Here is a 14,420-nt window from a genome sequence, read left to right as displayed (position 1 = left end):
ATGGCTCCAATCATGGGTACCCAAAGTGTAACATATGGGGTCAAAAAATGAAGTTCTTGGAATGAAACTGATTCTCTCCTTACAATCTTCCTTACACCCTGTATTACTCACACACCAATTTTAAGAGCTGTTCCATGGGCAGTGCACATGTAATCAAACATCGAAACATCAAGTGTCTTTGTTCATAACTCCATGTCCATTTCCTTTTTTTTTTTATTTGATTCATTTATGGAAGCAGTTTCAGAAAAACTTCAGTGATATATTAGTTGATAATTGCTACGACTATCATCATATACGAGAAATTCAGGGATTTGCATCTTCACATAGCATAGTGATTGAATCCATTGTAGACAATAGTTATGAACATCAGATTTGTGACCTGTGCTGAAGAAATTTAGCAAACATCCCTGAATTGATATCATATCCCCATTAACAACATTTCAATAAACAAAGGTAATGGAGTGGACCAACATATACCATAACTAAAGTTGTATTCATTCTTATTCTTTTTCACTGTAAGAATTTGCTGTTGTCAAAAAAAGGTTATGTTCATAACTGCAGGACACTACTGACGGTTATTTTAAAGAAACAGATTACTCTTTGATATGCATCAAAACTTACAAGAAACTAGTTAAGACTAAAGAAATAATGAATTAAAATCAAATTCATTTTACAAGATTAATTTGAAGATAAATGTTTAATTTTATGAAGTTGTCGTTATGTTCATAACTGTTGGACGTGGTGTCCAGGTTATGAACATAAGGAAGAGATGAAAGGAAGTACAACAATATGTAGTATACAACACATAAAATCATTAGTAGTTTGTGTTTTTATACTGAAAAAGACAGAATAGTTCAGAATTGTTAAGAAACAGCTACATAACTTTGACATTGATATTAAATAAAAACCGAATCTTACGTTCATAACTCTTTTGTTCATAACCATGTCCACCTTCGTAATTGATGAAAATTTAAAAGAAAAAAGTAAAATGCTTATGTGAAGTAATATTTTCTTATATTTTTATGAAAACAATCCCTGGTGATACAAAAGTTTAGAAAATTATTTTCCATTACTTCAGAATAGGGCTGTATTATGTTCATAACTGTGGACACTAAAATTTCAAGTGATGTTGCAAGTGATAGTATATTTTTAATATCAGAGTAATGGGGAATAAAAACCTTTTTAATTGTTGGACTGTTCCTCTGATCTCTTTTGAATGCTATATTACAAAACAGCTATTGCAATATCAACTGCAATTGTGTGATTTATTTATGTTTGGTGGACACCAAAAGTTATGAACAAAACCCTAAATATTAATACATCCATATATTTTTATTTGAAGAGCACATGGCATGCTCTCAATATAAAAAAAATTTTGTACTATACTACTTTCATACATTTCATTCATCAAATGTTCAACAAAAGCACAATCCTTCCTTTTAATGATGGGCATGAAATTGTGCTGTTTTTAATGTTACGTTTAAAAAGCCAAAAAACTGCATATTTTAATCTAAAAATGGCTGTAAACACAAAAATATTATTCTAAGTAACACGAAACTAGTCTTAAAGCTTCCTTGGCTTTATTTTGTTAAATCTTAATCAGAAAATAGCACCTTGGTGCGGTCAGCAAAATTCTATGGATGTTAAAAATATTGCAGGATGAAGGGTAGGTCCTACCCATGATCAGAGCCATGCACTTTTATCAATGAACTAGCATCTCTCCTGTTCTTGCAACAACATGGGGTGCTTAATCTTGTAATTCGATCACGTCACAAATCACCACTTGTATCTATCTAATACGTATCATAGTATGCAAACTAAAACTACCTGGTACAGACATACATGTACATGTACACATGTTGGGCTGTCATCAACCTGTGTGGTACCTCTATCGAAACTCTGGTTGAAACAGAAACATGCACAGCATGCTGTCACATGTAACAGGTGCTCCCTCTCTGTCAACTGTTAAGATTTTGTTACACAGTACATTGTCTCATCTTCATCAGAACTAGATCATACGTGGACAAACATTCATAAAAGGTAGAACAAAACAACTTTTAAACGAAATTTAAGAAAATACTACAACATTACAAAAAGCGCGGTGACATCCTCCATAGGAAAGGAGCGTTTTTAAATGCACCGCGCAGAGCGCACAATCAGGTATAGGACATTTACACGGACTCTCGACTTAACGAACTCATACCTCCCAGAATATGTCTTTTTGCTTAAATGCACCTGGTTTTTATGAAAATCTAGATTTCAAGCTTGCTCTACATACCTCATTTGAAGAGTTTTGTGAAAATTTTACATCGGTACCTTTCGAGTTGAAAATTAGTTGTCAATTCTCACTCAAACGCAATCAGCTCTACGACAACATGCAATTTTACATTGACAGCACGCTGTGCCAACTGTGAGCCTGAAGGCCATTTTGAGAGGGTTATTTTACTGCCATACCTGTTGTATTTGCACAATGCACCTGCCTAGTAAGTTGCAGCAAATACTCACGTGTATTCATACTGAGTTTGGAGGAATTTCGTGAAACTTCGCCATCGGTACCTTTTCAATATTCATAAACCATGTCAGTTTAGCCCCGAGTGAATAACCCACCAATTATTATGTTCATACACTAAAGGAATTGCGCGTCCCTGCGTGCTTCTCACTTGAATACGCTACGCTGATTGGCTAAATGTCATTGGCCTTACGAGGTCGCATCGGGTCAACGCGTGATCGTGACGTAGCGCGTATGCAAATTCGTGACGTGACAAAAGGTGCGCGCGTCTTTATTACTATTTAGATTTCATTAATACATTAGCTCAACGTATAGCATTTGCAGCGCGTGATTGCATCATGAATATGTATTATTCTTTAGCGCTCAACGCACTGTGATGGGTGGTATGCAAATGACGGATCTACGTCATAGCTCATTATCTGTTTGTCATCGTTCGCGTGTAGACTTTTTGTAATGATTCAAACACTGCTGCTACATACCTTCCATAAATTGACAGTATTCATAATGAAACACAAATGAAAAAGATAGGCTTAATTCTTTAACACTTCCCTCCATCATCATGACTAATCTGAATAATATTTCAGTACGTAACTGTACCCACTCATAGTACTGGACCACACTATTCAGATATCACACCTGCTGAAAATGAAAGGTTTTTACAATTATGTAGATCAGAGGACTGGCACTTGAAATTGCACAATTTTACTGCATGCCATGTAATGTAACATCGATAAAGACTCATGAAGTATTATTTTGCTCTCTGATACAGTATACTTAGTATATGACACACTGGGGTAGTGTTTAAAGTAGAAAATGCACTTTGCAATGCTAACAAGCACTTAAACTAAGGCAAGTATCTGAGCATACTTTGTTGTAACTCTGCTGCTATTCATTTCACACACAAAACATGGTGGTCACATCACCAGCATTTAATAAATGAAATGTACTCATCTTCAAACCTATTAAAACCTACTGTACACTTGTAAGTTGTAAGTCTCTTTCCAAAGCTCCCTATGACTTGATAACATTATCATATCATTCTTTTCCCCCTTCCAGCTTTAATATAATAGGTACATACACTGTACATTATAATACTGCAAAAGTGGATATTTTCATGGTACTAATTTTTCACGCTCAGCCGGGTAAGATGAGTTTTGCGTGTTTTTAATTCTGCGGAATCGAATCAAGACATCAACTACTGGAACATTTATAAAACAAAAATATTTGCGCGCTTTTATTTTTGCACTAGTTCCTGGTTGCGCAAAATGCAAAAAAAAAAAAAAATCCACTTTTACAGGAGCTATTAAAGAATATGGGTCATTTTAGTGAGAAATGCGGTCTACGAAAGATATAATTTTTCTTCTCAGTCATAACTACTGATAGTCATTGTAATTGATGTAAGTTTATTTGGCTTCAACAACTCGTCGCTGTCACCACGAACTGGCATTTTAGTGAAAAATGGTTGGATTTCACGTTTTCGAGATTTTCACGTTTTTTGATAGTACTCTAGACCCTTTACATTCCTGCTAAATTTGGAGGCCCATATTTCAATGGTTACGTAATTATGACGTACACATCAAACGACATTTACCTAAATCAGCGGATTCAGATATCACAAAAGAGACACTTTCCAACGTGCACTAAAACGCCTCTTTGTGAAAACAAAGTTTGTAGGTCGCGGTACTCCACGAAGTGACACGTTGCTTCAATGTGTGCGAATGTCTCTTTGTCAGAGCCGACGCGTCACTTTTTCATTGGCCGAAAGTTGCAACATTGAGACATTTTAACTCTACGGGCATGTAGCGACGCTTAACATTATGCAGCCTAACCAACGTCTTCATCAATCGTCATTTATAGGGAAATACTAAATAGCCAAATCTAGCATTTTTTAAAAGATCCTTTTTTTATTCGGACCGACTAGGTTTGTATAGAAGTACAGTGTTCCCGTTACTAGTATTGGAAACTATTTCAAACATAATTATTGCACACTGTACACCCAGCACTTGACAAGCACAAGGTACGATAATAGTAATACGCCAGAGGCGGACTGTGGAAGAAGAAGAAGAAGAAGAAGAAGAAGAAGAAGAAGAAGAAGAAAAACTGCTAGGAAAAAAGTAGAGGCCTGATGTTGCCAGTGTTATAATTTAGATCGAGTTAGACTCTTATTTAATAAGCACTGAAACTGTTAGGCCTAACGATTACATTTAATGTCATTATCAAGACCTAGACGAGACTAAGATGGACTAGGTCCTAGTGTTGTTGGATCTTTATTGTTATACCCGGCATGAATAAGCCTTGATTGAAGGGGTTACTGAATGGAAGTCGACGACCTAGACTTCGCCTAACTCACAAGTCTACAATTCTGACAAAGATTTGGTTAGTTCAGAAAGTTGGTCCAGCAGTAACGTTTGACTATTGGCCTATGCAGAGGTCTTGGTCTACTTGGATTTGATTTTTGTATAACTTTCACTCAGTATCACTGAAAAACTTATGTGTAGTTTGAATCTGTATGTTCGCACCTGGTGTTCAAGTAATGCATAATTAGCATGTATCATGTGTGTTTGAGTGTGTGCTTGTGTGTGTGTGTGTGTGTGTGTGTGTGTGAGGGAGTGACGTGTGTAGGTACTATGTGTGTATTTAATATAATTTTGTAAAATAACCGCAACTTATGCATTTAAAATGCATGATGTATGCCGCACACTTGGTACATGTTTGTGAATTCTCATCGTGTCTTTAGGAACATGTTAAGTAAAAAAAAAAAAAAATACTAGTACAGTATTTCCAATGTCATAATGATCATGCGCAATCATGGTTTCTTCCCTTTCCTTACAGTGCATAGTGGGATCACGCTTTGGTTCCCAACATGGGGAAACGCAAAAACACATCAAGAGATGCCTCGAAAGCAAGGTACCGGTATATTGTTCTCTACCTTTCAAAAATACTTGATTTACTTTGCTTCATGCCTTGTATCAAAGTATTCTTAGAGCTGACAAATATTGTTTATTGATCTCAGAGATTTTGTTGATCACCCCCAATTCCTTGAAACGCGTAGGTTGATTATCATAAAACTTTATGACCTTGACATACTTGAGAATCTTACAACAATGCGTTCTTTTACAGGCAACCAATGAACTGATTTGAGAACTTGTGTGGTGTGAGTGTGCTTGTTAGAAAGGGTCACTACACGGGCAGTGGCATTCTGTAATCTTGCTAATTTTGCAAGGTTTGAGGCAAGCCAAACATAAGGCCATTACGGAAATGCAAACTGGATGAGATTTAAGCATGTGTAATTAAAGCATTTGATATTTACTAATGAATCCTAGGTTGCGTAGCTGATAACGAGCTGATTTTGAGACATATTGCTGTATTGAATTTGTGCAGACATTGTCATATTTGAGGCTAGGAAAACACCAAGGCTTACAGAAAAAATAACTGGTGATGACACATAATTTGACATAAAAAAGAATATGTATCAATTTGATCACATCATGAAATGGATCATTGGATGGTGTTAGGACCCCTCGAGAAGATAGGCTTGTGAGTAGTGCCCTATAGTGAAGAATAAAACAACAACATGTACAATATGGCAAGAAGCTGACTAAAAACATAACAAATATACAAGGGAATTAATACTAAGCTACAAAATAAACCACAGAGACATCCACATACATGGACCATCCGCATATTCAAACAGCATGACGAGTTTTTCGTGAGTCCAGTCATTGTCGTAACTGTGAGTGGAATGATTGCTAGAAAACACACACAGTTATGCGAACGCGCACGAACAGACTTTAAAAGTACTCGTATTATTACACCGACCTGGCAACACGATACTTACTGGACTGGAATCCTTTCAAAATTTTTACATTCACTTAGGTCTGAGCTCGTGATTGATTGTCAAGTGGGACCTGACCCAAGACCAGAATACTGTGGAGGCTCATCAGCTACAGTTCAACGGGAAGCTAACGATGGGTACGCGGGTAACCATGGATTGGTTCGGGGTGCCCTGGGAGGGTACCGTCACAATGACATAAAAGGATGTCCAATCCTGCCCAGACAACGATGTGTCCTCTGATTCAGACAGTGATGTTCCTCTTGCACGCCTCGTGAAGAGTAAGGCTAGACTAGTACACCAATTAAGATTTTTTTTTTTTTAGACTGTAGGTATGATGTCAGTCACAGAATCTATTGATGACACTTTTTGTTCTCAGTGAAGTTTATTTCAGTTAATCAATTTCGGTCTTGTTCTTTTAACCTCTTTCGAATCATTCGTCACGTTTTACTCAAATAAAAAAAAAATGATATAACACTAACGGAGTAGTCATATCTTTCCCCTTTTTCATACACGTCCCTCTGCAAGCTGTTTGCCATGTGATAGTACAGTTACTTAATACATTTTTTTTTTCATTTACATCAAAAAAAATATATATATATACAGACTGATCATCCCATACCGCGGAAGAGACGGCGAGTAATCCAAGGATCAAAGAAAAAAGGGTGCCCAGCCCGTGTTTTCATGAAGGAAGTCATCAGATTCCCCCATTTTCAGGTACGCAATGTGCAATGTTACTTGTTTGTTTGATAGTAGGGTCATTTCAGTATCACAAAAAATGGAAGCTATTATATATGATTTGATTTATTTTGTTTCGTTTTTAAAACACAGATATATGACACAATGTGCCTGGTTGACTCCTTTTCCTGGTATCGGGGGCGAAGCACAATGGGTGGGTTTCATTCGCCAGTTTTTGGTATTCCTTTCTTCTTTTTTTTTTTTAATTTAAGTTGGTGGATAGAGAGACCACTACACCCAGTTAGCACCCTTGGTATTTTTTTTTTCGATGAATGAATACAGACGGACCCTCCACGTGTCGTGGGCAATTCATTCACGGGTCTATGTGGAGCCGGGATTTGTACAAACTTCAGGAAATGTACCAATGTCTCGCTGGGAAAATGTACAATCTTGAAAGTTGTTTCAACAAGAAATGTGAAAACGTTTCGCCTGAAGATTTAATAACTTTAAATTTCAACTGGAAATGTACAAACACTGACGAGAAAAGTACGAAACACATACTTCAACAGTATTACGTTGGCGATGGATAAAACAGTTGTATAAAAAATTATCATGAATTTTTACCATTGTAATTTGTTCTTTTTGTTTTTGTTAACCCCAAGAATGATTTTCACTAAACTTTGAAGAGAACATGTACACTGTATGGTGACTTCTCCTTTTGTTTACTTGAGCCCTCCCACCTGCCGCCTAAGGGAACTAGTTGTGATAGTAAGTCAGAACTCCTGAAAGACCCAACACTTGATATTTTTTATCTCCTCATGTGTAATGGAAAAAGATACAGCTATACAGTGACAAGAAATCATTTATGACTGAAGATTATGTAAGGGGATGAGGAGAATAAGAATGAGGTTGAAACGTCACATTATCAGCATGACTTAAAAAAAAAAAGCAATAACAAATTTTCTGGCCAAACGGGGAAATTTGCATCCGAACGATAATAAAATCCCTCTTTATTCCTAGGGGCAACAAGTCCAGGGAGGGGGGGGGGGGGTGATGAGGAAATCGGGCAGGGATGGGTTTATCAAAAGCCAAAAATGAGTCATATTTACTAACGGAAAAATCAGACGTGTGCAATAATCACATATTCATAAATACATCACATGTATTATATATATATATATATATATATATATATATATATATACTACATAATATACACACAGAATGCAGCTTTCATTCCATAGTTATGATAATATGCAAATTAGAACATACATTATTATAGAAAGATAACATTATGAATCTCGGCTTCCCATTAGCCAATGTGGCAGATGTAAATGTATAAAATTTTATTTTTAAGGTCAATGAATACAATGGATGCCTTTGGAATTGACCATACAACAGAAAGTGTAAATTAGCAACTGTTCGAAAAGGCTTATAATTAACAACAATATATATGTGTAGACTCTACACATGAGATACACTAACCCTTTTAAGCAAGCGTTGTTGTAATGGAATTGCAGATGCATATCGGAAATAATAAGTTACATTAATGTGTGCATTCAATCGATGATCTTATTATACTGTAGTTTTCTGTTTGGGAGAGTATTGGTTTACCTGCTCAAGAAGAGCAATAAATTCCAAAGATCTTTAGGTCTACGTGGAGCTGTAGATTTTATCTATACTACCCCATCTCAGGCTACATCAGCCAGCAAAAGAGCGAAAGATGATGCAAGCTGGGCCCTGCGCCATGCCGTTGCAACTGGCACGGCGGTGATGACAGAGAGCAGGATCTACATGACTGCCGTCTGATGAAAAACACGCGGGCACGCATCCAACGGGGACGGTAACCATACTTTTCATTATACCCCGGCCCATACAGCGTGTGAATACCATGATAATAACGATCATCGATTAATCGGTCTGTCTTGGAAAAGTGACAAATTGTTTTGATGCAACTACTCACTCAAAGGCGATTAAGTTTTGCAAATGCAAACGCAATCATAGAAAAGGTAGAAGAGACCTTTTGGGGATTGTTAGCATTTTGTTGTCGTTGTAAAGGAAACAAAAATCATGGAAATAATGAGAAATATTGCGTTGCAACTTATCTCTGACTTTTAGAGCAATGTTCTTCCAAACTTGACAAATAAGATAATTGTGTTTTTCTTTTCAAGACACTTTCTCTTGAATTAGACCTGTGTAAACGCTATAATCACATCTTTTTGTACAAAAAAAAAAAAAAAAAATCTTATGAAGCAATTAATGATCACTGACTTCCATTGTAAAATTGACGGGCAAAGGTAAAATGAGTGCGTTGGCTAATTCTATTTGTTGCTAATGGTTCAGAAGGAAATTGGTAAGTTCTCATCTCTATGTCATTTTGAGCAGGTTAAATAATGCACACTTTAGTAACCGATTACGCGTTTCCATGGTAACATCATGTGGAAACAATTTTACTTGAAATACTTAAATAGCTTGTAAATGATCATCAAGGTAATTCCCAAAAATTATAAATGTGGAAAAAGTGTCTACAGAACACCAATTATACAGAGAAAGTGTAAAGCAGGTGTATGCAGCTTAAAAAAAAGGAAATTTTTATATATTTAAAACTGAACACTAGTGACGTATTGTAATGCATATAACGCAGAATTGCTATTATTGCAGTGTTATTTTCTCTGAAAATTAACATTGCTGGCACATTCTCTTTAGTACCATTCACCTAATTATTCTTATGCTCTCCCGTTTATATAGCTAACTGGATTTTTCAACACTATTAATGTGAGCGTCAAGAACAAACTAGAGGAACTAGTTGGCCATGGTGTGACCACTGTTAGTGAGGCCAGGCGGCACCTAAAGGTGTATATGGAAACGGTGCTTTTCCCAAACCCAAAGTCACGTCCAGTTTCTTCAGACACAGCATACTATCCAACTGACCGGGTTATTAGAAACCTATACGCGGCCCGTATGAAGTTGAGGTATGCTGTCATAACTTATGATGCAGACTGATTTATCAGCTCTTCATCTGTGCTTACCAGTATGCCATCATTATTACGTAGTTCGCAAAGGGCAGGTGTAATAAATCAGAGCTATATCATTTTTTTTTATACCCGAAATAAGATTTTTGATTAGCTTATCGCAAACATGGGGACTTTTTGTTATAGGTTTCGCAGGAATAAGCTAGAATTTTCTTACAGCACATAAACTGCACCCAGCAAAGCAACAACTGCTGATGTTTTGAAAAAATATGCATTCTTCATGACATGTACTTGATAAGTTCAATACTTTGAAAGATACATAATAATGTTATGGTGTATCTGACACTATCAGCCTTATAATAACTTGGGCAGCTTACATGATATTCACTTGGAATTATCAGGTAAGTTTATAATTTTCAGCTTATTGAGTAACAGATTTGTCAAATTTTAATATTTCATGTCAAGAACATTTAATGTTGTAATGGTCATGTTCATTGCTTTGCAGAAACTTTCATTATTGTTTTTATTGTCTACACATGTTTCCAGTGATTATTACATTTTTTTCTATACTCGTCTTATGTGGTTCCAGCACATGAAAATACATGTTTCTTTCGAAGTTCTTCAACATTATAATACATGATAAGGAATGAGGCGATTGTCGTATTCAGTGTGAATGTTTACGCGGAATAATGATATATAATAAATAAGACTGATAATAATAACGTATTGATTGAATAATTACATCTTAGCCTCCACCTTCAGGTGTCTCCGGAGGCGTGATTTTTTTTTTTTTTTTTTTTTTTTTTTTGATGATGGAATTCCATCCATTTTCACGATTTTAAAGAGTGACGAAACTGGTGCACACTCGCATTCTAATCATTATCGCTTCTTCGAGCATTATCCAATGTGAATGTTAGTAGCTTGAAACTAGTGTACAGGTGGAATGTTACTTTCCAGAATTTTGTCCAAGAGACACATGACCACCGAAGTCGTGAGCAAGCACTCCTATAAGTAGAAGTAAACAAGCCACGTGTATGGGCACAATGCATGAAACAAGCAATTGCTTTAAGCAAAAGCACAAGTTCGTCAAGCAGAAGGTCTAACTCAAGCAATTGCTTAAATCTATAAACCTTTTGCTTGTACCTTCTGCTTGCCCTCCACAAGCAATTGCTTGCGTTTTAACAAAAGGGACGTCACGCCTGTGCGAACACAAGAACAAAGGCGGATGTGACAGCATATATTTCAAAGGGCGTGTGTGCGCGGAAATATTTCCTGACATAGCAAAGGAGATATGAAATGGCACTCATAAATGCACACACAAACGTAAACATACATCTATACACACACACTAACTGGTTGATTCCCTTCTCTGCTGATTTTATCGTAGTGACCCGGATCTGCCTGATGGTAGGAACGTGGAGAGAGGTTCCTTGCTCTCCACCTATAAAGTCAGACATTACTCCTTTTTTTTTTATATATAATATATCAATTTATAAAGCGCAAAACCTATAAACATATATTCTTCTGCGCTGCAAAAGCTTCTGATGTGCTTGATAATAATGAACAATTAAATGAAAAGATGTGTTTGGAGCCGTGATTTAAAGACAGCTACGGTTGGGCATTTCCGGACTTCTAATGGAAGATCATTCCAGAGTTTGGGAGCTGCACAGGCAAATGCTCTGTCTCCCAGTAGTTACTTTTGTTTTACATGTTGGAATTTGTAAAAGTAGAGTGTCCTTAGAACTGCGCAAATTGTGAGTGTGTCTATAAGATTTGAATACTAATGATTCGGATATGTACCTGGGGGCTTGACCGATGAGTGATCTATATACAATCAATAAAATCTTAAACAATACTCGTTAACGAATCGGAAGCCAGTGTAAGTCTTTCAGAAGAGAAGTAATCCTTGAAAACCTGGGTTTGTTACAGATAAGCATTGCGCAGGAGTTTTGGAATCGCTGCGGGCGCCCAACTTGAGAATCAGGGAGTCCATATAATAACACGTTACAATAATCCAATTTACTGACAATGCATGCTTGTACGATCATTTTCATACTGTTCTCATCAAAATATGTCGTAATACGTCTACGATTATATATCATATGGTATGATGATTTACACACACTTGTGATGTGCGCTTCCATGTTCAATACAGCTCTATGGTCAAAACACACTCCAAAGCCCTTTTTACACTTTTGTTTCTTAACCCCTTACTTTCTCTGACCCAGGACTATCGTTAGTCCGTATCAATTTTTTCAGCTTTTTACACTCGCCAATAAATCCCGTTCTAAGCTCTTGTCCTGGGCTAAGGAGAAAACTGACCTGAGTGTAAAAAACAATTTTATTAAGATTTTGGGTAAATCAGTTATGTATGTATGTATGTAAGTAGGTATGAATGTATACAATGTATGTACTTACGTATGGATTGATTGATTGGTTGATTATTTGATTGATCCGTATATGCATGCATGCATGCGTGCATTCATTCACTCATTCATTCATTCATTCATTCATTCAATTGACTAGATATGCCAAACTGGATCAAGAAAACCTACAAAAACAAGTCGAGGAGTGGAGGACACAGAATCCAAGGGATAAGTACAAGCTTGTGCTTGAAACATCTGAACCGACAGCGGAAACAACTGCACAAGGTGCCTAATTTACACCCCCCCCCCCTCCAAAAAAAAAGAAGAAGAAAGAACAAACCAACCAACCAACCAAACAAACCAAACAAACAAACAAACAAACAAACAAACAAACAAGTAAACAAACTAGCAATCACGAACAAAAACAAAAACAAAACAAATTGTGGTAAATTCCAAAATGTTTACATTGGTATAAAAAAAGATGTGAGGGATGCCCTTTGAACGAGAGTGTTATTGACCGTCAACAAGTAATTACTTATTTATAACTTTTCAACCACAGTGCAAGTTTCAAGATGACTCAATTCCTGCAGCACGCCATTTTTAAATACAGACCTTATGTTTAACGTTTCTGGTACATGTATTATTCATATTCAATGTAATGGGAGGACTTAAATATGATATTGGTGTTTGGTGGGCTTGCAAAGGAAGTACTTCTGCATTGCATAAATTTGTAGTTTCCATTTAGTCATTGTCTGTAATTTGATTTGCATTTAAAGTACACCTATCTTCTCATTTTGTAATATCTATATTCTGCATTACAGATGTTGAGCAGTCATTGAATGCTGACGACATGAATGACGAAGATGAAGTCCTTCCAATACCAAAGAAAGAAGAGAAAGCAACATTCTTCTTCTGCCATCAAACCGAGTATCAAAGACACCTTCTCCAAAGGTTATTTAATATCTGCATGTACAGATCCTGTTTAGATACTTACACTATTGTTGAGTGATGGGAAATCACCACTCTGCAACTATGTCCTTCCTTGTTGATATTTATTCCAATGTATACAGTCCCTACTGCAATAAATTTCGTTCCTTCTCTATCGCAACAACGTGTTTCTTCATACATGTACCCGTTACTATATTCTTCAGTCCTTTGATGGATGCTGTTATAAATAATGTCGTGAACAATAATATTGATGAAGATTTTCATGCTTAGGGATTCAAAACTTAAATCACTGCACATGCAGGACATATTTCTATGTTTTGTTCTTCTCTCTCTCTCTATCTCTTTTTTTTTTCTAGGTCAATTATACCTTGGAGAATTACCCAAGATCCTTCAAAAAACCCTAACCCTGGTCTTAGAATCCTGAACCTAATCCTAAACTTTACCCAACCTCAAGCCCTTATAGCCTAAACCTTATAACACTAAAATTTAGTACAACGTTGTCACTAACTATAAGTTTGGAGCCGGGGGTATTTTTCCCCCTATCTTAAGGGAGGGGGTGGGGATGATTAATAATTACCCTAATTGGTTTTTTTTTTTTTTTTTTTTGGTTACTTCTTGATTTTGTATATAGCTTTCTTTTTCTTGAAATTTATTATTAATTTCATACAAAGCTATAGTGTGAAAACGTGTTTATTCCTATGCCCGTATCCCATTACTCCTAACAGCACAAAACATCGCAAAGTTGTCGTAATTAACATCTCCTTAATCATAGTAATTTCATAGGACTTTCAAATTGTACAATGCACTTAATTTCCTAGTACATAAAAGAAGGAAAAACACATTAATGCCTAATACATTACTGAAAGCGTCAATCATTTTTGGGTCAATGTAGCCAAAGTTAATTCCACATGCTGAATTTATGATAGCCATGTTTTTTCTACCGTAAGTAGTATATCAACTTCAGATTTGTATTTTCATCTTGTTTTTGAAACTTCATTTTGAACAAAATAAAAAATACATAGAATCCAAAGTAACCATGCATATTGAGTTTCATGATAGCCAATTTGAATTCAAAATTTATATTTTCTTAATGTTAGATACGGCAATACCCTTTG

General features: G+C 36.1%; 1 long non-coding RNA gene across 1 annotated transcript; it reads left to right on the top strand.

Annotated features, from left to right (window-relative positions):
• Window positions 1–4,583: 4,583 nt before the first annotated feature.
• LOC140231915 (uncharacterized) lies at window positions 4,584–6,520 on the top strand. Its single transcript, XR_011901463.1, has 3 exons — window positions 4,584–4,623; window positions 5,342–5,416; window positions 6,386–6,520. It is a non-coding gene; the product is annotated as an uncharacterized lncRNA (long non-coding RNA).
• The last annotated feature ends 7,900 nt before the right edge of the window (window positions 6,521–14,420 follow it).

Source organism: Diadema setosum, chromosome 8, assembly GCF_964275005.1.
Source record: "Diadema setosum chromosome 8, eeDiaSeto1, whole genome shotgun sequence".
Classification (NCBI taxonomy): domain Eukaryota; kingdom Metazoa; phylum Echinodermata; class Echinoidea; order Diadematoida; family Diadematidae; genus Diadema; species Diadema setosum.
This window is presented reverse-complemented; position numbering and strand designations above follow the sequence as displayed.